Source organism: Engraulis encrasicolus, chromosome 12 (genome assembly GCF_034702125.1).
Source record: "Engraulis encrasicolus isolate BLACKSEA-1 chromosome 12, IST_EnEncr_1.0, whole genome shotgun sequence".
Taxonomy (NCBI): domain Eukaryota; kingdom Metazoa; phylum Chordata; class Actinopteri; order Clupeiformes; family Engraulidae; genus Engraulis; species Engraulis encrasicolus.
The window spans coordinates 8,794,920-8,817,909 of NC_085868.1; the positions used below are offsets into that span (position 1 = coordinate 8,794,920).

Here is a 22,990-nt window from a genome sequence, read left to right on the forward strand (position 1 = left end):
CCGGGTACCATGAGAACCAATAGGCCCTGCTGTGTGTGTGTGTGTGTGTGTGTGTGTGTGTGTGTGTGTGTGTGTGTGTGTGTGTGTGTGTGTGTGTGTGTGTGTGAAGCTCCAAACATTGTCATCTGGCTTTGGCCGTTGTCATAGTGGTTGGTATTATTGTAGCTGGTAAGCTCATGTGAGGGAGGGTTTTTATTCAGTACAGTACACTGTACTAACAGCGCACCAGAGGTTTTCAAACTTTTTCTGCGGGGACCCTTGGACCCTGGACCTTGGAAAATGTTTGTGACCCCGCACCTCCCATATTCCAAGCGCAAAACATTTTTTTGGTTCCTTAATACTGCTAAATTTCAATATAACTAAATTGACCGTACAAGTGAATACTTTACTAACCAATTCATGGAGTGGTTATATTATATGCATATAATTCTATGTTTTATGCAAACAGTCCCTTCTCTACGCGATCCCCCCCTTTGGGAACCACTGCAGTACACACTACAGTGGCATGGCGGTTTTTACATTCTCAAAAGTGTACTCAATAAATTATACTTGATGTTTGGAGTGCATCGTCTGTGATATTTATTGCAGAGTCTCAGATGACATGTATGGTCAACTCAGTTACTGTACACACTTCAGCAAAGCTTCTTAAAGTTGTGGGCTCAGGGCTGGTCTGGCCCGGGCATTTTTAGCGTACACCAGCCCCTTACACAGCCCCCCAGTTCCAGTTCCTTGTCTATTTTACAGATGGACCAGTGGGCTTCCACATCTAAATGCTGGGCCACTCTCTAAGGGGACAAACATAAACACACACCAAAAAAGTTGGACTAAGGATGGCCCACTGGGAAAATGCCCTGTAGGCCAGATTACCAGTCCAGCCCTGTGTGAGATGATAGAAACTTGACTAAATCAGAAGAACTGAGTCTTCAGGCCACAGTGCTGGCTTGCTACTTAAATGCACTGGAACGGACATAAAGCAGACACGACTGGACTGGGACAGAAAAGCCCCAACATTTGTGCACGCCCCCCTCTAAATTGTGGGTTATTCTGTACCATCCTTTTGCCCTGTATGCCATATCACCAGTCTACTGTAGGCCTGAATGCACACATGCCCAAAATGTCAAGGTCAAGGTGTGCTGGCCTGGCAAACATCTAGTTAATGTGTATGTCCTGAGCCCACAGTTGGTTGTTCTCAATGCCTCCAAACCCTGGCCCACCACAGATATTTTGTTATTATGTGATCTGTACTCTCACTTTTCCCTGTGTACACAAAAGCTCAACTCCTATATTTGGTTGAAAGTGATAGTTGAAAGTGATTCATGAAATCACTCTTATGTCATTTCTGTACTACATTGTGTGAAGATTATCTGACTCACCACCACCTCCTGTTGCAATGTAGTAGGCCCCATGGCTGGTTTTGCCTTACAGCATACAGGATATTTGCCCGGTGGACTATTGATGATTTTGGCCTGGCCCACCCCTCAATGGAATCAGTCCTCATGCCACTACAGATATTAATAAAGCATTTTGGCTGTCAGGGTTAAAATAGCTCGTGTTGGTTGAGTAACATTTTGTCAAAGCCTTCATTGTCTCTCTCTCTCAATGCCTGGTGGACAGGTCTTGGATAAAAATGCCCAGCCTGATTTTCCATTGCTGCCCAGCCCTGCATGATAGACCCACTGTCCTTAGCTAAGAAGGGCAGGAGAGACACCCTCTCAAAGATATCAAAGTAAACGTGGAAGTGGAAAAAAAAACCTGCCACTGTCCTTAGAAACGGAAACATCATTGAGTAACTGATCTGCAATTACTGTGGATGGTCGAATTTGTGACGAATTTTCTTTTTAGGCCTTTTCAGTAACAACACAGTCTACCTGCCTCAATGGGATAACTTGTATAACAGATGTGTAATATCATGTGATAGTGTACTTACACCATGAAGAATTTACTTCTACTTTTGCCACCTCTTCACACTCCTCTGGGAAATGCTCTCTGCTCTTGCTTCTCTCTACTGTCCACTTGAAGAGGTGCATACTGCCAAGAACAACCAGAGATGTAGCATGAGCACTAGCAATAGCAATATATAGGTATTCATATAGCACAATATCACAACTATACAGTTGAGTCAAAGTGCTTTCAAATGCACATAGGCTACACACAGATGCAGTACACATTCCCACACCAGCTCTGGAGGCTGCAGAGCAGCACCAATGGTCCGAGGTTCACATGATAAAGTGCTCGCACGCACACACACACACACACACACAAATATTAATAATTGTAATAGTAATAATACTAGTCCTAATTAACATAGTCTGTAAGCAAACGCACTGTGTAATTCTATGTATAAGTGAAAGTGAAAAGTGAAGGCCCAACTGGGAAACTTCAACTCCCATTGTCATTGTGACACAGCACTCCACAGCACACAAGTGAACACGGCACACAACAAAATTGCATTTATGCCTCACTTGTGCAAGGGAGCAGCCCCCAATGGCGCACGAAAGGGAGCAGTGCAGCGGGACGGTACCATGCTCAGGGTACCTCAGTCATGGAGAAAGATGGGGGAGAGCAGTTAATTACTCCCCCCACAAACCTGGCAGGACGGGAGTCAAACCGGCAACCTTTGGGCTACAAGTCTGATGCCCAAACCGCTTACCCACGACTGCCCTATATAATAAAGTAAAAGTGCTCTGATAGATCTACCTCATTAGGCATAACTGTAGAATAACTGGCATGTTAACTATGTAGGATCATGTATTGGTGCGTAATTACAGTAGGAAGAGTATGTGCACTTTTTACTCCATAGCTCCCTGGTTTTCATAGTTTTTTGTGGTCTGAACAGGCTTTATATAGCCTCGAATAGCCTATATGAAGGAAGATTTTGTAAGTACAAAAAATAGATGTTAATCTTGTGAGCTTCTTTAAACTCATGAAGGGAGGCTATGCAATGCATGGTGCCTAGTGTGGTTACCTTTCTTGATGGAAGAGTGTGCCAATGCCATCTGGGGGGGAAGGGGGTTTTCCACGTAGGTAAAGTGACAATTTCACTCATATGCCCGCGATCATGTAGAAATATGGCCTAGACAAGAAGTACTTTTATGGACGTAATTACAACATAGTTTGTAGGCTATTATATCATGCTAGTATTGTAATTACACATGTAACACTTCTACAATAGGCCTACATCTTTGCCTACAATGGGCCTAAAAGCACATAGCCTACACAGTAGACTTGTAGTCTGACAAGTTAGCCCACTATCTGTTTGCCAGGAGTGAAAATGTGTATTCTGTTCCACAGTCATATTGCACCTTTTCAAAATCAGGTCAGTTTCCTCTGTGGAGTGACTATTTCGAAATACTGACTGAGGCCAACTACTAGGACCTATGTCTTTATAACAGTAATACAAAAAGTACAGAAATTGGCATGTAGTTCCATGGTATGCTGCACTTAGGGACCGTTCGTTATTTATTTTTGGGGTCACCGGAAGAAAATAGGGGAGGGTCGTGTCATTTTTTTCATTGCTGTGGGGAGGGTCATCAAAGTTTTTTAAGCTCGCTAGGGGAGGGTCATCCAAAAATGTTTGTCCCATTTATTACAAAAAGCATTTCAAAGTAGCCTTGTTTGTTGTATGTTTCAATGCAACATAGCCTCAGAAACGGCCCTTTCGCTAAGCAGCGTTGGTCAATCAACGTCAAAAATAAGGCAGGATAAGGCTAATTCTTAATTCTCCCCAGGGGAGGGTCATGCATTTTTTGACGGCGTCGCGGGGAGGGTCATCAAAGTTTTGAAGCTCGCTAGGGGAGGGTCATGCAAAATTTGACGATCAAAGGTGGTCATCTTCCGACGACCCCGAAAATAAATAACGAACAGTCCCTTAACTGACCGGAAAAGAAGCGTTACATTGTTACCGCAGCCTATCTTGGCTTTGATCTACCAATACTTGTCAAATTCGAAGGACAGAGAACTAAAAAAAAAAAGCGTTACAGTTACGCCCGAGGAAGAAACATCGCAAGTGGGACTACTTTCCTTGACGCATCACAAAGTTTCAAGTTCACTGTTCTGTCGTCTATGTTCTTCTCTGTAAAAAAAACCTCCTGTTTTTCATTTGCTTTAAATCATAATAATTTTGCCACCGTTTCTTGTCCACTAGAAACGTCCGTGTATGTTGCTAGCTGTTTTCTCCAATCCCCTTCACTTTTAGTGTTCCCGGCATGCTCACGCTGGGAGGGGGCGTCTCTAACCGGTTTGAATGAGAAGAGTCACTTTAGGCGCCATTTTCGAGAGTGAGCAGCGATATTATCAACAGCAGCTGCGGACCGACTAATAAAGCCCTTGAAGGTTAACTGCGACTAAATAGAAAGCGAGAAATATATATTTATATGCAAAGTATTTGCGATTCACAGAACGTCATTGAAATGTATCGGCGAAGCAGCGACCGACGCGAACTTAGAGCGGACGAAAGAAGCGGAGGAGGAAGGTTCCTGTATTTCTGACTGCGAATATTTTTCAAAAAATATAGAAAAATCAACGGCGATCCGGTAAAATTTTGGAAAAATAACTAAAAATTAGTTCACATGATCTCGATTGAGCGAATGTGCGAGTCATCTTTGGCGGTCTTTGTCGAGTAACGTTATACTGTGTTTTTGAGCGGGAGTAGAACTAACGTTACAGCTGGATCTCCAGTCTGTCTGCTCCTCTTGTAAGTCTGACAGCGGTGCTGCATAGAAGGGCTTACAGCTGGTCTTTCTACGCCTTTAGACCGCTTTTGATGAGTTGTTTGCCCTTTATTGTCGCAGCGTTATAGTAATGTCTACAGTTATCGGGTACACAAGAGTACTGTGATGTTAGTTGGGTTATTTCGCCTATTCTTATATTTGCGCCATTTTAGCTCCGTTTAGTTGCGTCTTCTGGAATGGGCTAGTTGTCGTTAGCCAGCTGCGGTTAGCATTATGTAAAGTTCCCAAGCTAACCACCTTCGTAGCCATTGGACTCGCAGTATTCAGAACTAGTTGGGAGGAATAACGTCCACTGCTTTAGTGACAGCTTGCTTTTAAATTCGTGAAAACGCTATCTTCAGAGGAGAAGAAAGTAACAAATTCATCTGTGCGTCATTTTCATAAAAGGTATGGGGCATTTTATTTCCTTATACTGTGTGTCGTTGTTCTGGCAAGTAAATGTTAACGTGAAGTTTGCTGTGTAGTGCTGAATATGCACTATTTCATTTGTCTAACTGGTATTTCTTATTATTGTGCACTGCTTTGCATTATACATTTGTGCAGTGATCATTTTCATGCTCTTCCCCCCTTCAGAATGTAGTGGATGCTTTCCTATTTGGGTCATTTTTGAAAACTATAGTCTTATTTTGGTGGCTCTGCAAAAAAGCTTGTTTGGTTACGTTATTGCATTTTCTTCGGACAAGATGGCTAACTAACTTAACAGAAAGTTGGTGGAAACGTGCATCAAGGAACTATAACCCACGTAGTTCAACCACAGGGGTTTCACGAGTCATGCATATGAAAATGAATCTCTTTGCGGCCTGATCAATATCAGTGCGCAGTAATCCTGAAGTGGAGGGTCTTACCGTAGCCCAATAAGGATTTTATAGCTAGCCAGCTAACTTGGTTGGCCTAATTTCTGAGTACACTCGAAATTTAACCTCCCTCCCTTCTCTCTCCCTCCCCACACACCCACGCGCATTGTGGCCCATCTTCTTCTGTCGAGTCATTCACCATAGCTGGATCAATAAGCACAGCTTCAACCATTGGAAACTTTTTCGGATTTGTTTCTGTAAATTATAGAAACTTGGCAGCTTGTGACTTGAATAATTTGTCTGCTCCTTAAACCCCACATATAAGTTAGGCCCAAAAACTTCTTGCTAGCCTCAGTCCAGAAAGATATTGAGAAGGGGAATGAATCAGGATGCAACGACTTAGGGGGGGAAATGTGCTGCGTGTAGACGTGGTTAGAAAAAATGGTGGTGGTTGTGCGTTCAGTACCATGATTTGGTTGAGGCATGCCGGGCAGCCTGTGTGATAAGGTGGGCCCGGGGTCGAATGGCCTGTGCGCGCTGGATGCTCCGGAGGGCGTGCCGTACCTGGTGCTTCGCTTAGGACAGCCGCAGAAGACTGCTGTCCGCCCGGGCAAGGCAGAAACTCGTGCTTCAAATTAGCGAAGGGGTTTTCTTCCAGCCGTATGCTTTAGAAAATGCCCCCTCTTACCTCCTGCGTGTCTTGTGTGCTTCGCTGACGTTTGGCGTAATTATTCGTCTTGAGAATACTGATGTGACACGAGTTAGCCGCTATGGGAATCCACAGTCGGTTACGCTTTTTTTGCAGAACAGTAAAGTACTAATACGAAACCGCACTGTGGATTTCAATATCAGCTGTCCCATCGTTATTCACCACTTTTGGTACTTTTCCCTCGAGTCACTCAAGTCATTCGTTGTCAAATGAAGCATCAGTCATGTTTGTTCTAGCTGTAGCATTTACTGTGTCGAACCTTCTGGAATATCAGATGTTCCATATTTTCCATTAAGCTATCCACATGGGTAAGATGAATGATGGACATTGTAGGTTAATGGATAAAGCGACTATGTGGGGAAAACCCATCCTGTCTAAAAATGGAAACATGTATGCTTTCCCTTATATGCACTTCAAAGTCTTATGACAGTGTTTCCATTCAAACACACAATGTATATGTTGCAGTGCTGTACTACGAAAGCTGCATTGACCTGTAAATTAAATTTTATTATAAAAAAGAAGGGTAGAAATGATAAAATTGGTTAATTGATTAAAGAGGTTGAATTGGTTAGACATGAGGGGAAAAAACTTCACATGACAGAAATAATCATTGAAAATACTGGTAATTGATTATTTATTCAGCAGTGAATTGACATTTTATTATTGCAGACAGTGATCATTATAACGGAATACCATCAAAACAAATCTGTATAACAAGAGAAACTGACAGAGATTCACACACACTCACACACACACACACACACCACAGCAAGGTATAGCTGAGTATGGGAAAAGTGTATATTCTGTGGCGTTTCTATCTTTAACAAGGTAAATAATATGATTAAAAAATACAGTGTTGTTTTATTAGTTGTATACTGTTAAAGTTTACACGCATGCTGAATTTGAAGATTATTTTAGATGCATCTACAGGGACACCTTGGAATGACGCCAGGTGTCCTTATTTTTATGAACTCAGAAAGCTTCATCTTTCTTTTTGTCACCGTACTGGTGCACATACCACAGCTTATATTTTTCCGGCATTACCCAAAAGAAATATTGTAATAGTACAACGTGGAGTTTCTATACACACACTTGGTGTAGAAACAGGTAGTGTATTTTCTCTATTTATCATAGACAATTGTACCAACCAGCCCAGGCCCTAAATTGATACAAAAATGTAATGGGGGGAAAAAGCAGAAGTAGTGAAATGTGTAGAAAACTGCTTTACACCCACACCATGTATAATTTACTCAATAGTTTCAAAGGCTGTGTGTGGACATTCTCATCCCCTCATTGATAAGGACTCTCTTGCTAGAAGGAAAATATATATTAGAAAAAAATAAGTTATCAATCTGTGATTTTCTTCTAGTTCTATATTTAGTTTTTTATTAGAGTTTTGTCAGACAGGGGGACATAACAGGCTATAAACAGTAACCCCAGAAAGCAGACAGGATATGATTTGTGTAGTAGTGTGTGAGGGAGTGTGTGTGTGTGTTTTTTCTTAATCTAAAGAAATATTCTCTTATCTGCACTTTCACTGATTTTTGCCTCAACTAAAAATGTTTAAATCATACAAAATATGCTGGAATTTAATGGAGGTAAAATTGAGCAAATATGGTAGGTGGTGTGTGTGTGTGGTGTAATATAGTGTAGGTGGTGGATTTGAAACCGATTTAGTATAGAGTGTTTGACTCCTGTGGATTAAGGCCCTTGGTTCAGAACACACACACACACACACACACACACACACACACACACACACACACACACACTTATACACTTGCAGACTCGGACATCAGACATGAATGCTGTATGGTCGGCCGGTGGCAGTAATGCCTATTATTCACCTCTTGTCACACTCCACATTATTTTCAAAGATTTACAAATTAATTTATTCTTACTCACTCGGGCACAGCGTTGTGTGGCGCTGTGAACAATGAGCCGACATAAAGGGGCTATCTGGCCAACAGACTGGTGACTGAACTTAACCACTCGAGAGTTCATTGAATGAAGTGGAAGTAGAAAGTAGTCTTGATGATCACACCAGTATATGTTCTGTAGTTTACACACCAGTTAATCCACTCTACCTAATGAGGTACATACATACACTGCAAGAGTTCTTTTTCTACTTTTATTAAATACAGCTCTGGCTCATTGCCTTAGATCAGACCAATTTATGCACCACCTCTATGCACAGTGCTCTGAACCCATGTCCATGGTGGTGACAATGCACTCTATACCAAATGCAGTGTTTCCCACAGCTACTGTATGTTGTTAGTCGTGGGGTCAGACATGTGACTATCATCATTGGAAAGTCTATTCTGTGCAGTTTTCTAGCAAATGTGATGTGAAAACCCGAAAAGAATATATTTTTCGTGGTGAAGGAACTTACATTCAGCCACTTACTTACATATTATTTACTGGTACATTAACAACAAAATCTTTATCTTTTCCTTGGGGACTTGGTCAAGGTGGGCGTCTTGGCAATAAAGTGCTAGGGGGAAACCCTGAAATGGCCTTAGTAGTGGTAACAGAGGACATGTAGTATTGTCTATAGGTTTTCTGTAACGGGTTTTTTGTATAGCTCCTTGTCTAGGGATGTAAAAACTGTAAAAATCTGTTTCGATACCCGTCTTGTCCTGTACAGTGGCCCTGTCAAAAAGCTTGTAGACTAGACAAGGTTTTTGAGTTGGGTTGCTCTAATTCTCTCTCCCTGTGTGTGTGACTGTGTATGTGTGTGTCCCCTTGTGCATTTGCAGTGAGATCACTAGAGGGGAGAGAGATAGCCGGGTCAACAGTAGGCGGATGCTCTGCCAAATCCAGAAGTGAACTTTTTTTGTGTGTGCAAGTTACTGAGCGGAACGTCAACACGGAATTGCCTAGTAGGTGCAACAGTTACACACACACACACACACACACACACACACACACACACACACACACACACTGATGTACACTAAACAAAAACAACCTTTTAATACAAGCTCCTTTCTCTCTCTCGCACACACACACACACACACACACACACACAGTGTCACCCTGCCCACTGACACTGACACACACACACACACCCTGGTGCAGCAGAGTGACCAACACTCAGGCTCTTCCTTTTGCCCTTGGCGAGAAGATCATGTCATTATCACCTCTCTCCCTACCTTTCGAGAAATATTTAATTATTTACCACACGGTTAGTTGTTTGTCGGATAAGGATATGTGACTATTTTGGTATCCATTCTATTTTAGTCTTTTTTACATTTAATTTATTTATTTGCCCAGTCTCCCGTTTATGGTGTGTGTGTGTGTGTGTGTGTGTGTGTGTGTGTGTGTGTGTGTGTGTGTGTGTGTGTGTGTGTGTGTGTGTGTGTGTGTGTGTGTGTGAAGGAGGGAGGGAGGGAGGTAGAGAGAGAGATAAGAGGGCCATGTTTCCCGTTTCATAGAAATGGCCAGAGAGAGAGACTAGTTGTCTAGTTGTTGTATATGCAAACTAGTGGAAATGGCTCGTCTATGATTAGGATGAGGTGTGTGCATGTGTGCTGAGCTTCTGTGGTGAATGATGTAAGCTTACTGTATTTTCTGGTAAAAGTCACACCAGTCCAAAAGTGCATAATAATGAAGAAAAAAACATGTCACACCATTGACAAAGGCATGTTGTTCAAGCATCCAGTTGTCAACTTGTATACTTTGTTTGGACTTATACACTCATGAAAGGAAGTGTGTGTACAGAAACAATAACAAAGATAGAAAATTATATTTTTTAACATATAAGTTGGCTCAGAATATAAGTTGCAAGACAAGCCAAATCATGAAAAAAGTGTTACTTATTGTCTGAAAAATGTGGTAATTATTTGGCCATATTTACACCTACTGACATCAAGAAGCCCGCCACCCAGCTAGCCACTCAAAATACAAAATATTTCTCAGGTTCTTCAGTAACTGCAAATAAGTAAAGTGGTCACCTTTTAAAGAATTTAAAAAAATACACACATGTATTTTTTTTTTACTTCAGGTGTATTTAGCATTTTTGTGTTAACTTCCTAATATGTAGCTTCACATTAACTGCCTGTTGTTTCCTGCATGTAGGCCTAGTCAGTGGTTGAGTGCAGTCTTCCTTTATCTGTGTTTTGTCTCTTTCATCTACCCAGGTTTGCGCACACACACACACACACACACACACACACACACACACACACACACACACACACACACACACACACACACACTGTTTGCACTTAGTGAAGAAGGCATCACATGTCTCAGTTTACTGCCTCTGGAGCCCACAGACCTGCTCGGAAAGCACACTTGATAAGATGTTTGGTAATCATGATGAAATTCACTTAGCAAGTGTGACGTAGCGTCCTCAAAGCTCTACTTCTTTACTCCCCTGACTCACAGTTTGTCCAGCTCATGGAAACACTGTACACCTTGCCACACCACAACATACAGTACCATACACTACACCCAGGGCTGATAGTATTCAGGCTAGGTGTCAGATTTCAGGCTTAACAGCATTTGTTTTTGCAAGAATAAAATATTGTCATTAGGTATTTAAAAAAAATGTTAAATGTCAGGCCGAGAATTTTCTTCTACAGTCTGTCCTGTACACCACATTGTTGTGAAGTGTGTATTAGTGTTGCAGACTGTGTGCTTCTTTGGAGTGAGGAGGCTGCACACTTAAATCTCACACTCCTCACTCCCTAACGTCCGTCAGCCTTTGTCCTGCACCTAAACCTGGGATGTGCGCAATCTCCACACTCCGCTGTGTGCTTCTTGCCTGGTACTGTATCAGTGAACATGCAGGGTACTTCCTCTTACTGGCCCTCGCTTGAAGTTTGTCCGGCTTGTGGAAATAAACTTGTTGTGTAGAGTTTAGTGCTGTAGTTAGTGCTGTAGTGTGGTGTCAGCCAGCATGCGAGGCTTAGGCAGGTGCCACTGGGGGTGTAGCGGTGGGTACATTGGCAGGGCTGCACTGGTGATCTGGAAAAGGGGGCATTTTCCCAGTGGGCCGATGCTGTTAGTGTTGCACCGATACCATTTTTTGGCCCCGATACGATACCCGATACCTGGCTGTGCAGTATCGGCCGATACCGATACCATACCGATGCCGATACCACCCTATTTGAAATGTCTATGAAGGGCTGTAGTGCATACTACTTGGATGCAAAATCATTGCATGGCTTTGTCAGGCTGCTGCCTACCTTTGGGAAACAGGAAAAAGACTAATACTAAGTGAATCCAGCAAAACTTTTAATACTTTTTAAATACCTCTATGAAATAACAAATTTCAAGGCTGTTTAAGTGTCATACAAGCACCTGTAAATGGTATCGGTGCCCTATTTCTTGGTACTCTCCGATACCGATACCACCATTTTAGTGCCGATCCACCGATACTGGTATCGGTATCGGTGCAACACTAGTTTTTGGTTGTTGTATTTTCCCTTAGGGACCAGGCCCTCAATTTAGATGGGGTGGCCCATTGATCTATTTTTAATATAGACAGTGTACTGAGCTAATCATAATGTCGTAGAAAAGCAGAGGGCTGTGTGAGGGGCTGGTCTATGACAAAAAATGCTCGTGCTGTTTTTTTGGGTCCCATTCCAGCCTTGGTACGTGGGCAGATGGCCTTGGCATGATTCTGCCTCAGACTGATATTATGCCTCCTGCACTGCGCTAGGGGGCCGACTGCTCCATCTATAGGACCTAACGGGTCTACAGTCACTCAAATGATTAGCATCACTTGTAAAATATACATGTGTACAATATACTGAATATTATATACACGTAAGTCATGCATGATTTCTCTGCTTTCATGTTGAGTAGAGCTGTGTCATTTGCAGTGGCATCCCTGAGGCACGCACACACACACACACACACACACACACACACACACACACACACACACACACACACACAAAGCTTCCTTGTTTTCTGCAGTAAAATAAAAATCCACTCATTTTACATTATAGAGGTGATTTCCTGTCATTTTGAAAGTCCTTTTGGAATTGTTACCTCCTTCAAGGTCACTCCATTTTAAATCAGAATCAGATTTTGTGTGTGCTTGGCCTGCAAAAGAAGTGTAACTTTGACATCCCGCAATAGGAGGTATGGTTTAAGCTTCCTGTCCTCATGAGAGAGCATTTGCTGTTCCTGTTGGCAAGCTTTTAATAGTTGGCAGTTAGGATTGCCTCCTTAGCTTTGTAGGATGCTCTGACCTTATTCGTACACACGTGTTTAGAGTTGACCCCATGATCATCTAGTTGTAGAGTGGTCACCTGTGCATGAAGACGATAAAACAGAATGATCTTGAGGGTGTGTTCTTTTTCTTGTCTTTTTTTCTCTCTCTCACTCCCTCTACGTTTGGGATTTTCAGCTCTCGTCCGTGTAGTGTGGTTGAGGAGGGCGTTTGGTAACAGCTGACTACTCATATTCACTCTCTGCAGAGCAGGGACGTGTGTGTGTGTGTGTGTGTGTGTGTGTGTGTGTGTGTGTGTGTGTGTGTGTGTGTGTGTGTGTGTGTGTGCGCACGCACGTAGGAGTGTGAACACACACACACACACACACACACACACACACACACACACACACACACACACACACACACACACAGGCAACATGACATGTGCTGGTGTCAGAGCAACAAGACCAGAATATAATGTCACCATAATCCTATAAGCAGTTTAACACATGTTAACATGCACAAACACCAACCATCATAAGGATCTACAGAAGCATTTGTATTGTCACTTGTGTCATGTTGGTGTGAAGCTGCTAAACATCTTGTTTCAAGTTGTGGTATAGTGTAACAAAGTGTCACACAAAGTAGTCTAATTATCACATAATGAATTACTTGTGTAATGCAGTGTAAGCCTGGGATGCCGATTGTACCGTATGTTAGTAGCGACTCTTTGAGATTGATGGACCAATTTCATATGCAAACAATTCCACACGGCGGGAAAATGGTGTGTTTGTATGTTTTTCTAATGTCGTTTTTATTTATACATTTTCTGTTTAGTATTGCCCTTGGTTATGTAATAGAATTGGTGACGGTGGTGGTTGAAGCGAGGTGTAGGGTGGGTGACGGCCGGGCCCTGGTTGTTAGTTTAGTGCTGCCTCAAAAGGATGGATTACTGCACAGGGCCTACTGGGCCCAGGCCCAGGGGCCCAAGAGCCAAGGGGGCCCTGAAGTCCACGCCTCCCTCTATATTACCATTCTGCTAGCACATTAAAATTGCAGTTTTAGCAACTGTATTTTCACATTTATGGACAATATATGATTTATAACATCTGGCCTAAAACCCTGAATTTCTTATAAAGTAACAAGCTCATGGAAGGGGACCTTTCCTGTTGTCTGGCCCAGGGGCCCATGGAGTCGTAATCCGTCCCGGTTGCCTCACCTCTAGTAAATTGAGGGCTGACCTCCCCCCTGCCCTGCCCTGCCCACCCCCTGCCGGCGAAGCAGGGGTCAGATGTTGGCTCCGTGACCCCCGACCCCTGGCCCTTTTTATACGGAGGCTTCTCACACGCGGGGGTCACCTAATAGCCTGCTGCCTCCCGCCCTCCCCGAGTGGGAGACCTTTGCTTTTGCTTGCACTCTCTCTCTCTCTGTCACACACACACACACACACACACACACACACACACACACACACACACACACACACACACACACCTTCACCCTTCTCTCTCTCTCTCTCTCTCTCTCTCTCTCTCTCTCTCTCACTCACACACACACCCATAGTCCGTCGTCTCCCCCCCCCCCCCTGCTGCTGGGGGAGGAGGTGTGTGTTTGTGTAATTAAGAACTGCCTGGCAACCTTGTGTAGTATGAATTTGACATCATACAAAAAATAAATACATATATTTTTAATTATAATTAAGAAAATCCTGGATACAGGCCTATCGGTGTATGGTTTTTGGATGTTTAGTCACAATCATGTGTGATGAATAGGCACAATGATGACTAATGCAGATCTTATCTCTACTGGCCCATCTACTACTGCTTTCTATTCAGTCATTCTGTTGTGTGTTAAAGAAGCTGACTTTCAATAAGCATCAGCCCTGTGACACTATTTTCACCACTAGTTACGAAGGCCAGACCTCTCTCTCTTACACACGCACACGCACACAGAGAGACCTATGTCAGACATCCAATTTTTTGCTTCTTGTTTTTCCCTGTCTCTCTCTCTTCTGTCCCTGCTACAGGATTTCAAGAATTGGACATCAGCTTTCGAGGGGAGATCTCCTGAACTGGGTGACTGGGAATTTGAAGCGATCCTGGCTTGGCCTGAGCACTTAAATTGAAGGCCGTTTCTTTCTGCAGGTGTGTGTGATGAGGACTTAGACATCAGCATTAATGTTACTGCGCAGCACAAGAATCTGGAATGACTCATAATAAAACAGTATCACATTTATCGTGATTAATTACCGGTAGATATAGGCATTACAATACACAATCTCATATAGTTCTTACCACTGAGAGTAAAAAGTAGACAGGTGACAGTAAAATTCAATCATCTGTCAGATTAGAGTAATCCAAAGGAGGCCTTATAGAAATAATCACAATGATAAATAAAAGTGATAATCCATGTAAAATAATCCATGTTTTCGGTTTTGTATTCACATGTAATTCCTAAGTATGAGCGTTTTTGCTCATAGATTTAGAAGAAAAACAGAGACTTGTTTACACCTGTCACACAAACGCTTGTGACGGATGGGCAAAAACCCCTGGCAGTTGTCAACGGAGATGTAATTAATTGCGATGTCATGGGAACCTTTTCCTGTTGTTGCCCTCAACACTAAGTTGGCACACTCCTGACCTCAAGGGTTGAACATCGCCGTGGTGCATTTTAGGTCGCTTTTTTCCCCAAACCTCCCTCGAGTAGGAGATATCATCCTGTTGACCTAACTGCATGTAAGTAATGAATATTAAGCCTGAATTTGTTGAATAGGCTGGGTTTTTTTTGTTGCTTTTTTGCTTTTCACATGTGAATTGTGTAATGATTTTTAAGATTTAGTTAAAATATTGATTTTGAATAGTTTTAGAAGAGGTGGGGTTTCCTGTTCTTTTTAGCTGCAAATTCATTTATTAATTCACTTAAGTCACAGCTGGAATAGGCAGCTTACACTGGGAGAGAGAGAGAGAGTGTGTGTGTGTGTGTGTGTGTGTGTGTGTGTGTGTGTGTGTGTGTGTGTGTGTGTGTGTGTGGTGTTATGTCACCAGGTCTGAGTGTCTTGAGTGTGCAGGCCTGCCTGCTTAGCTAGCTTGCCTGCCTGGCAGCGAGACTCTGTGTTGCTCACGTTCACAGAGTTGTGGAACCAGTTTGTGTTATTCTGCCTTAAGCCAATGTCACAAAGCACTGTCGGGTGGCTTGATGAAGTGTTCATTACCAGTCTTATTAGTTAAGCCACCGCAGTTGCAGGTCTTACGAGGCGGCCGGCCCGATGTAGCGTTAAAAGAAATGCCAGTGGATTAAGGAAATCGAGACCTTATGCCCTCTGAGCTGTCACAGACTTAATGGGACCATGACTACAAAGCAAACAAGAAAATACTTTTGGGGGGAGTTCTGCTTTGTTTATGTATATTCTCATTCACCCCCCTGTGTCACTTGGCAGATTGTTAGACATGTGATTCAGTTAACTGATAAAGCAGAAAAAAGGACTAAACAGAATGAGAGTAGTACATGTGAAGCGGTGTTCCATATTGTGTGTGTATTTCTTTAAAATGTACACAGTAGCATGGTGATGTTGTGTAAGTGAGAATGCTGACGACTGACCCTGATATTCTGCCTTTGATGGTCCTTGTGTGTCCTACACACACACACACACACACACACACACACACACACACACACACACACAGGCCTTTCATGCAACTTGCAAAAACTCCATTGCTTTCGGATCTAGCACCGGGGGGTTGGGTTGGGTAGGGGTGGGGGACCGTCGCTGTTCCTCACGAGCGGGCGTTGCGTAAGTAGCTCCGCTCGTCTGTTGTCAAACATCTCGTGTTTCGTCACTGTGTGTGCGTGAGCGATCTGTTGCCTGCCTGCGATGCTGTGTGAAGAAGGAAGGCGTCGATGCCTCTCCAACCAGTAATTGATTGGCAGCCAATTCGTCATGGCAGACCTCCTCAAGCTCACCAATTTGAGTTTTTCAATGTTAAATTGAATGTCCAATATAAAAACTGACTTCAACCAAGTCGACAACAAGGTCAGAGGAAAAGACATGAGTTTGGGGACATGAATCGATTTGCACCCTGTGCAATTACAGGTACATTACATTTGACTTAGCTAACATTTTTTATCCAAGACGACTTACAGTTATTTACAGTGTATTGGTTACAGTCCCTGGAGCTGTATGGGGTTAGATGCCTTGCTCAAGGGCACCTCAGCCATGGAGTGCATTAGAGAGTAGAAGGGTGGGATTAGGGCTGTCACAATATTCAATACGTCAATATATTGTACAACAATTTTTCACAAGCACAAGCAAAGTTTTACAAACTTTTTTTGGCCACAATAGGTTATATTTGCGTGTTTCTTTGTTTTCCTCGTCACACTCCTTCTCTACCCAAGAGACTGAATACCAAAAGGCACATTTCACTCAGCACAGTGCCGCTTAAACATGGGTGTACTTTTTTCAGTCTATCTGTCTGCCTTCTCCATCTATCTGCCTTATCTATCTATCTATCTATCTAGCACCCCCTGCCGTAATGCTTTCAAAATGAAAAAGGGTGTATTCGCATTTTTATTACATTTTTTAACCCATTGTCATTATGTTGTTGAAAATGACGAGTATGAAAATATTATCGTTTATTGCAATAATTTCTAGGCCACTTTATCGTCCAGCAAAATGTGTCGTCACGACAGCCCTAGGTGGGATTCAAGCATGCAACTCTTTGATCTACAGCCCATCTCCTTAGCAGGGCTTGACGCTAACCTTTTTGCTCATCAGCCACTGTGGCTTGTGGTTTTAGCGAGTCACTAGCTGTTAGTCTTTCTGCTAGTCTGAGTTTTGTTGTCATTTGTTTTTCTTTAGAATATTCTTGCATTTAAATACAAACAATTGATGCAAATACTGTAATTTGTCACGTCAAAGTGGCTAGTGAGACTGAAATTGTTAAAACAGCGTTTACCAGCATTTGGGTAGGTGGCAGGTACCAAGGTAAAGCCCATCTCCTTAACCATTAGACCTAGGCAGCCACGTGACTTTGGGGAATGATTGTCACCCCGTGTGATGCAGCCAGAGCCGGGGCGAAGTCGTGCCACTCTGGGCCAACTCATGCTGCAGTGCACAACAGGGTGGGAGCATTAAACGCACATGGGGATAAACTTGAATGTCTGCAAACTTGCTCTCGTTTTGCTTTTTTATGTATTTTTTCCTTCCCAGTGAACTTTCTTGAGCTATTGCGCTCATTAAAAAAAAGAATTAAAGAAACTAAACGAGAGCAAGTGTGCGGACATGCAACTTTATTTTCGTAATTGTCTGATCCTTTTGGCCTGCACCTGCAGTTTGGATGTGTACACCACTACGTCTTGCATTAAATACCTCACCCTATCCCTAAAGACAAGGTTAAGAAATAAGGAAATTGTGCATAGCAGCTCACTCGTTTCAAAATCGTGTTTTTAAAATTGCTGATGAGCTAGACTTTGTCATTTTATCCGTGTTCTTGTCTTTCCTGTTACTTTTCGTGTTTTATGTTACTACGTGTTTGTGTGATGTTTTAGCCCTTGAATACGGTCTCCTTTTTGGCTGCCTTAAATTTGGGATATGCCGCAAACATAATTACTGTAGCGAGAGGCACTTAAGTGTCCCTTTGAACAAGTGCAGGCTGAACCCCTAATTGTTACCCAGACACGCAAGACACGCATTACTCCTATGGGGAGGACCCACTACCCTAGTGTTTCTCAACAGGGACTTTACAACCCCCCAGGGCCATACATTAAAGGGGGCATTGGCAGGCTTATGATGAGGTCAAGGGGGCATTGGGAGGCTTATGACCGGGTCAAGGGGGCGGTTGAGAATCGCTCTGCACGACCCAATGAGTCATCAGCTCTGATGTGTGGAGCTCGGGGAGGGCAGGGCCGGAGCATTTTGAGTTATCTCATGGGGGCTCTTTTAAGATGTACAGGGCAACTTTTTGAGCAATGCCGCTGGGCAACATCATGATTGGCTTTTCATTTTCTGATGGAATGGATGAAAAAAAAAAAAACGTTGCCTGCTGCTAATCCAAGTACTTTATTTTTTTTTTTAAAGAATGTTATGTGGCAGTCTAAAAAACAATCTTAAAGTACTGCTCAGACGCATTGCTCAAAAAGTTCATCATCGCCTCTGCTATCTCCACCTGTCTATATTATATCACAGACGTCCTTTGACCTTAGTCTTACCCTCATTTGCTTTCTCACGCCTGACCAGCTGACTTGAGGGGGTTGCGGCTTGATGGCATTTTGTAATTTCCATGGTCCTTCCTTCCTTCCTGAGTGAGTGAGTGACGGGGAGGAAAGGAGGATGGGGGTTGCAGGGGAAATGTGTTGAAAGGTGTGCGAGAAGTGACTCAGCTAATGACACTGTAATGTGGACAGTTATTGGGCCAATCATCATCACTCTATTTAAAAGATCACGCTCCCAAGTTATTGCACAGCATCCTTTTAAACAGTAAGATTGCGAAAGCCAGGCTTTCCCCTTGTCAACAGAACACAAACTTCTCAGGAACAAAACTGTTGAGATATTTGTGCAATATTAACTGTTTATAAACAACATTTACAAAATACCTACATTAATTCTCTTTGAAAGGTTTTACAATACTTAATGCAGTAATATACGTTTGCCTTTGAGTAACCTGTTTCTCTCTCTCTCTCTTTCTCTCTCTCTCTCTCCTTTAGGACCATGAAGTGGATTGGAAGTGATCTTGTGTGTGAATGGATCCCTGTGAGTGTGAAGTGTGTACTGTGGCATAATAAAGTGCATTTCTGTGCGTTGCGTGTGTGCGCGTGCGTGCGTGTGTATGTCTGTGTGTGTGTGTGTGCGCGCGCGAGTGTGTGGCCTGCGGTGCTGTAGCAGCACAGAATGGTTTGTGGGTTTTAAGGGGGTGCAGGCCGTACTGTGCTGCGGCAGTAACGTCTGGAATAAGGTGTGTGTGAGTGTATGTGTGTAGGAGGATGTGTGCACAGGTGCATCCAAGTCAATTAGAACATTGTGATAAAAAATAGAAGCAAGATAATAAAGATATACAATTATTTGTAGTATTTTCACACACTTTATCCACAAGGAAACGCTAAATTCATTTTTGGACTCACTATGTTCTAATTCACTACAGTGTGCCGTTGTGCTTGCGCGCGAGTGTTTGTGTGTTTGTGAAAGGAAAAACAACTCGGGATCTCAAACTTGTGTGTTGGAAGTCGGGTCTGTTTGAGGCTGACTGCGGGCCATGCAAATCAGGTGAGTTCCTCATCCGGCAGTAGGGATAGAACATTGTACCGTTTGTGTGCGTGAGATAGAGAGAGCAGAGAGGGGGAGAGAGAGAGAGACGTCGCGCGCGTGTGTGCGCACCATTTGAAGCTTCTCTCGGAAATGATTTTGCCGCGCACAAGAGAGCGCGAGTGAGTGGAGCGGGTACGGAAGCGTCTATGCTGATTTTTGGCGGCCCTGCTGTAGCAGCACGTAAATATTGGAGTTAATCCTGTACTGAAGCCTCCAGTATTGATCGTGCTGCTGAAGTAAGGCAGGCCTCTCTCCTCGCACTTCTGCTCCGCCAAAAGTGCTGAATGTCCCGCTGCGACACCACCTCCAATATGACACTCGCATCCAACCTCCACGTCCCTTCATATGACAATGGTACAAGACTTACGCCCTGTCTGGATTTCGTGTAGCCTAACCTAGTAACTTTTCTAGTCCTCGCACATGTTCACTCATTTGGGAATTATGTAATGTAGCCTGATCTATGTGTAATTTGATTGTATTATAGCCTAATGCGATTTTATTATAATTTGAGATTTTGGATTTGGAAATAAAATAAAAGATGTAACCTTTAAAAAAAAAAACGTTTCATGTTGATCTCTTAATTTTGGTAGCTTCTATTAGTGTAAAACAAGAGAGTTTCGCACACGGTCGTGCCTCGACACATGAAGCGCTTGGCACATCGTAAATTTTATCCGCTCTGAGCAAGGCTTTATCGCCATCTAGTGGGTATATTCAAATTCTCAGTATGAGCGCTCTTCTCCCTGGCAATAAGAGATAACACGGTGTTAAATCGACCTGGTCTCTGTGTGTAAAACTGATTCTACTTTTAGTCAATTTCTCCTAGGTCTATATTATGCTATTTCGGGGAATTTGATTCCATCACTAAATAGGCCTAATCAAAATGCACACTCGCATGGCTACATTTGTCCAAATGGTGTGATAAGGCCCATCAATGAACTGTCTTGATGTTATCTGTGTATAGTTCATAATAAACATTTAAAGATAAATACTCGTTGGGGCTTTGACGATTTGGGAGAATTGCCAAATGATGGACATTAGTCTGTGAGATAAATCTTGGAACACATTAGGAACTAGTGACCGAGTGCGCTTGTGTAGGCCTACAAGGCAAAACATGTCACGTGCAAAGATGCAATATTATTTACAATGAATGCACATGAATTGTTTACTGAAACTCCACCTGATTGTCTTCAAGACAACAAGCCTCGAATTAAAGCCTGTGTTTCTTGGAAGATGGTTTTCTGCATAAACATTTGCATAGACACTGCCTTCTTGCTTTCAATGAAAAGTTGGGAGGTCTGAACAGAACAACCAAAAGTGGTCAGCATAATGTTTGCAGGTCTTTGACAGACATAATAAATTAGCATTTTGGAAGTCAAGTGAAGTAACCCCCACACATTGACTGGCTATAGTCTACAGCGCATCCACAGCTGCACAACGTCCTTGCTCAAATGTGTTTTAAAATTGGCTTTTCTGAATAATACAATCGTTCAAGTTAGCAAAGATACCATAATATGGAGACTGATAACAAAAAAAATGCACCACTCAAATATCGTCTGGCTTGCATTATGAGACTGCTTGGGCACTAAGGTTGTGGCATAAGCTATAGCAAATACAATGTTGTCAAGCCAAGCTTTCAGACCGAACACACTGAAACTGGTTATTTTGATTACTATTACTGAGGGCAATGCTAGATGCGGCTCTGTGAAGTGGCAATCTATCCCTGACCAGAACGCTATAATGCAACTTCAGGACTCGCAGACAAAATAAGCAATATTTGCCATAAAATGCAAACAAAACAAGTGCAGCAACGCTTACCAATAATGGTTGATTTGCGCCGATGAGTCGGGAGAAAACAGCGATGCGAAGCAAAAATAAATGGAGTTAAAGAGATCTCCACACAAGCACCCTGTAATTGGACCAAAATCCGCGCGCGCAAGAGGCTGACGCGCAGTTAAGTGCGATCGCGGCTCTTGTTGCTGTGCAGATTTCACTGATCCTTTGGAAAAGTAATTTAAAAAATACCTATACATTTAAGGTTTGTATTATACGCACACCTACGAAACGTCTGTAAATAGTGGAAATACTTCACGATCATCGATTTGGAACACGAATAACGACTGGGTCCACAAACTTCACGCAAAATAGTTCGCTTCTCTCTTCGTCACGGAAGATGCAGATGGTCCCTAAAGGCGGGTGACGGGAAGCGCTGTTGCCATGTGAAAGAAGACAGTTTCCTAAATTGACCGCCACAGCCTCGACCGAGCCAGCTATCAATACGCACAGCTGAGCAGCACTACTCATAGGTAGTGTCTTAAATGAACATTATAACTCAACTCCTGGAATTCACGATGAAATGGCAGCAGCCAACATCGACCCTCAATTGCGCGCCAAAGTGTAGCCCACTCACCAAAGAGAAAGGGCATTATTGTCAGCATCAGGCAGTGGAATTGCATGCGCTCTTGCACAACCTGAAAACAGGACTGTGCGCGCGGTGACATGTTAAGTAAGGGTTAACGTTCGGCGAGAAGGTCGCTACCGTGGAATAGCAGCACGACAGAGAGAATCTTTAGACCCCGACGCGGAGCGGAGGGGTCTTGTTCTCTCTGAAGTGCTGCTATTCCACAAAGCGACCGACTCGCCGAAAGTTAACCCGCTTATTATATGGATATACTTAAATGATTCACACATGCGGGGACATTTCTTTAGACCTATTTAATGTTAAGATTGTTGCTGCGCAAAACAAAATAGTGCCGTTGTGGAACACCGCTAGGCAACAGCTAGGTAGGCTAGCCAGGACAACAGGTGTTGTCTATCACAGCAGCTGATTAGAGTGACAAAAGACCGGACACCCTGCGGAGTGATATGAAACATTCGCTTTAGCCACTGACTTGTATACAAGCCAGTGGCTTTAGCAGTGAACGTCTTGTTGCCATTGACAGCGGTAGCCAGGACAACGGGTGCTGTCTATCACAGCAGCTGATTAGAGTCTTGTTGAAAAGTCGCTTTAGCAGTGAAAAGTCTTGTTGCCATTGACAGCGGTCTGTTATAGACCAACCCGTCCGTTATCGAGAAATAACAGACGTCCGAACGTTGGGGAGCCCCGTTGAAATGAATGGAGCATTCGACAGATGACGTCACAACCATATAATAATGCCGCATAACATGACCTCATTTGAAGCTGATATGCAAACGTTGCCAGTTGTGTTGATATAATTGCAGCATACAATATCTGGGAGCACTGAAATTCAGGACTGACAGACTGGGGAAATCATTTGTCCCTAGAGCCAT

At 43.1% G+C, this 22,990-nt stretch overlaps 1 long non-coding RNA gene across 1 annotated transcript; it reads left to right on the plus strand.

The window, feature by feature from the left end:
• The first annotated feature begins 3,873 nt into the window (after window positions 1-3,873).
• Window positions 3,874-22,199, plus strand: LOC134459278 (uncharacterized). Its single transcript, XR_010036829.1, has 4 exons — window positions 3,874-5,117; window positions 8,993-9,115; window positions 14,432-14,549; window positions 19,105-22,199. It is a non-coding gene; the product is annotated as an uncharacterized LOC134459278 (long non-coding RNA).
• Window positions 22,200-22,990: the final 791 nt, after the last annotated feature.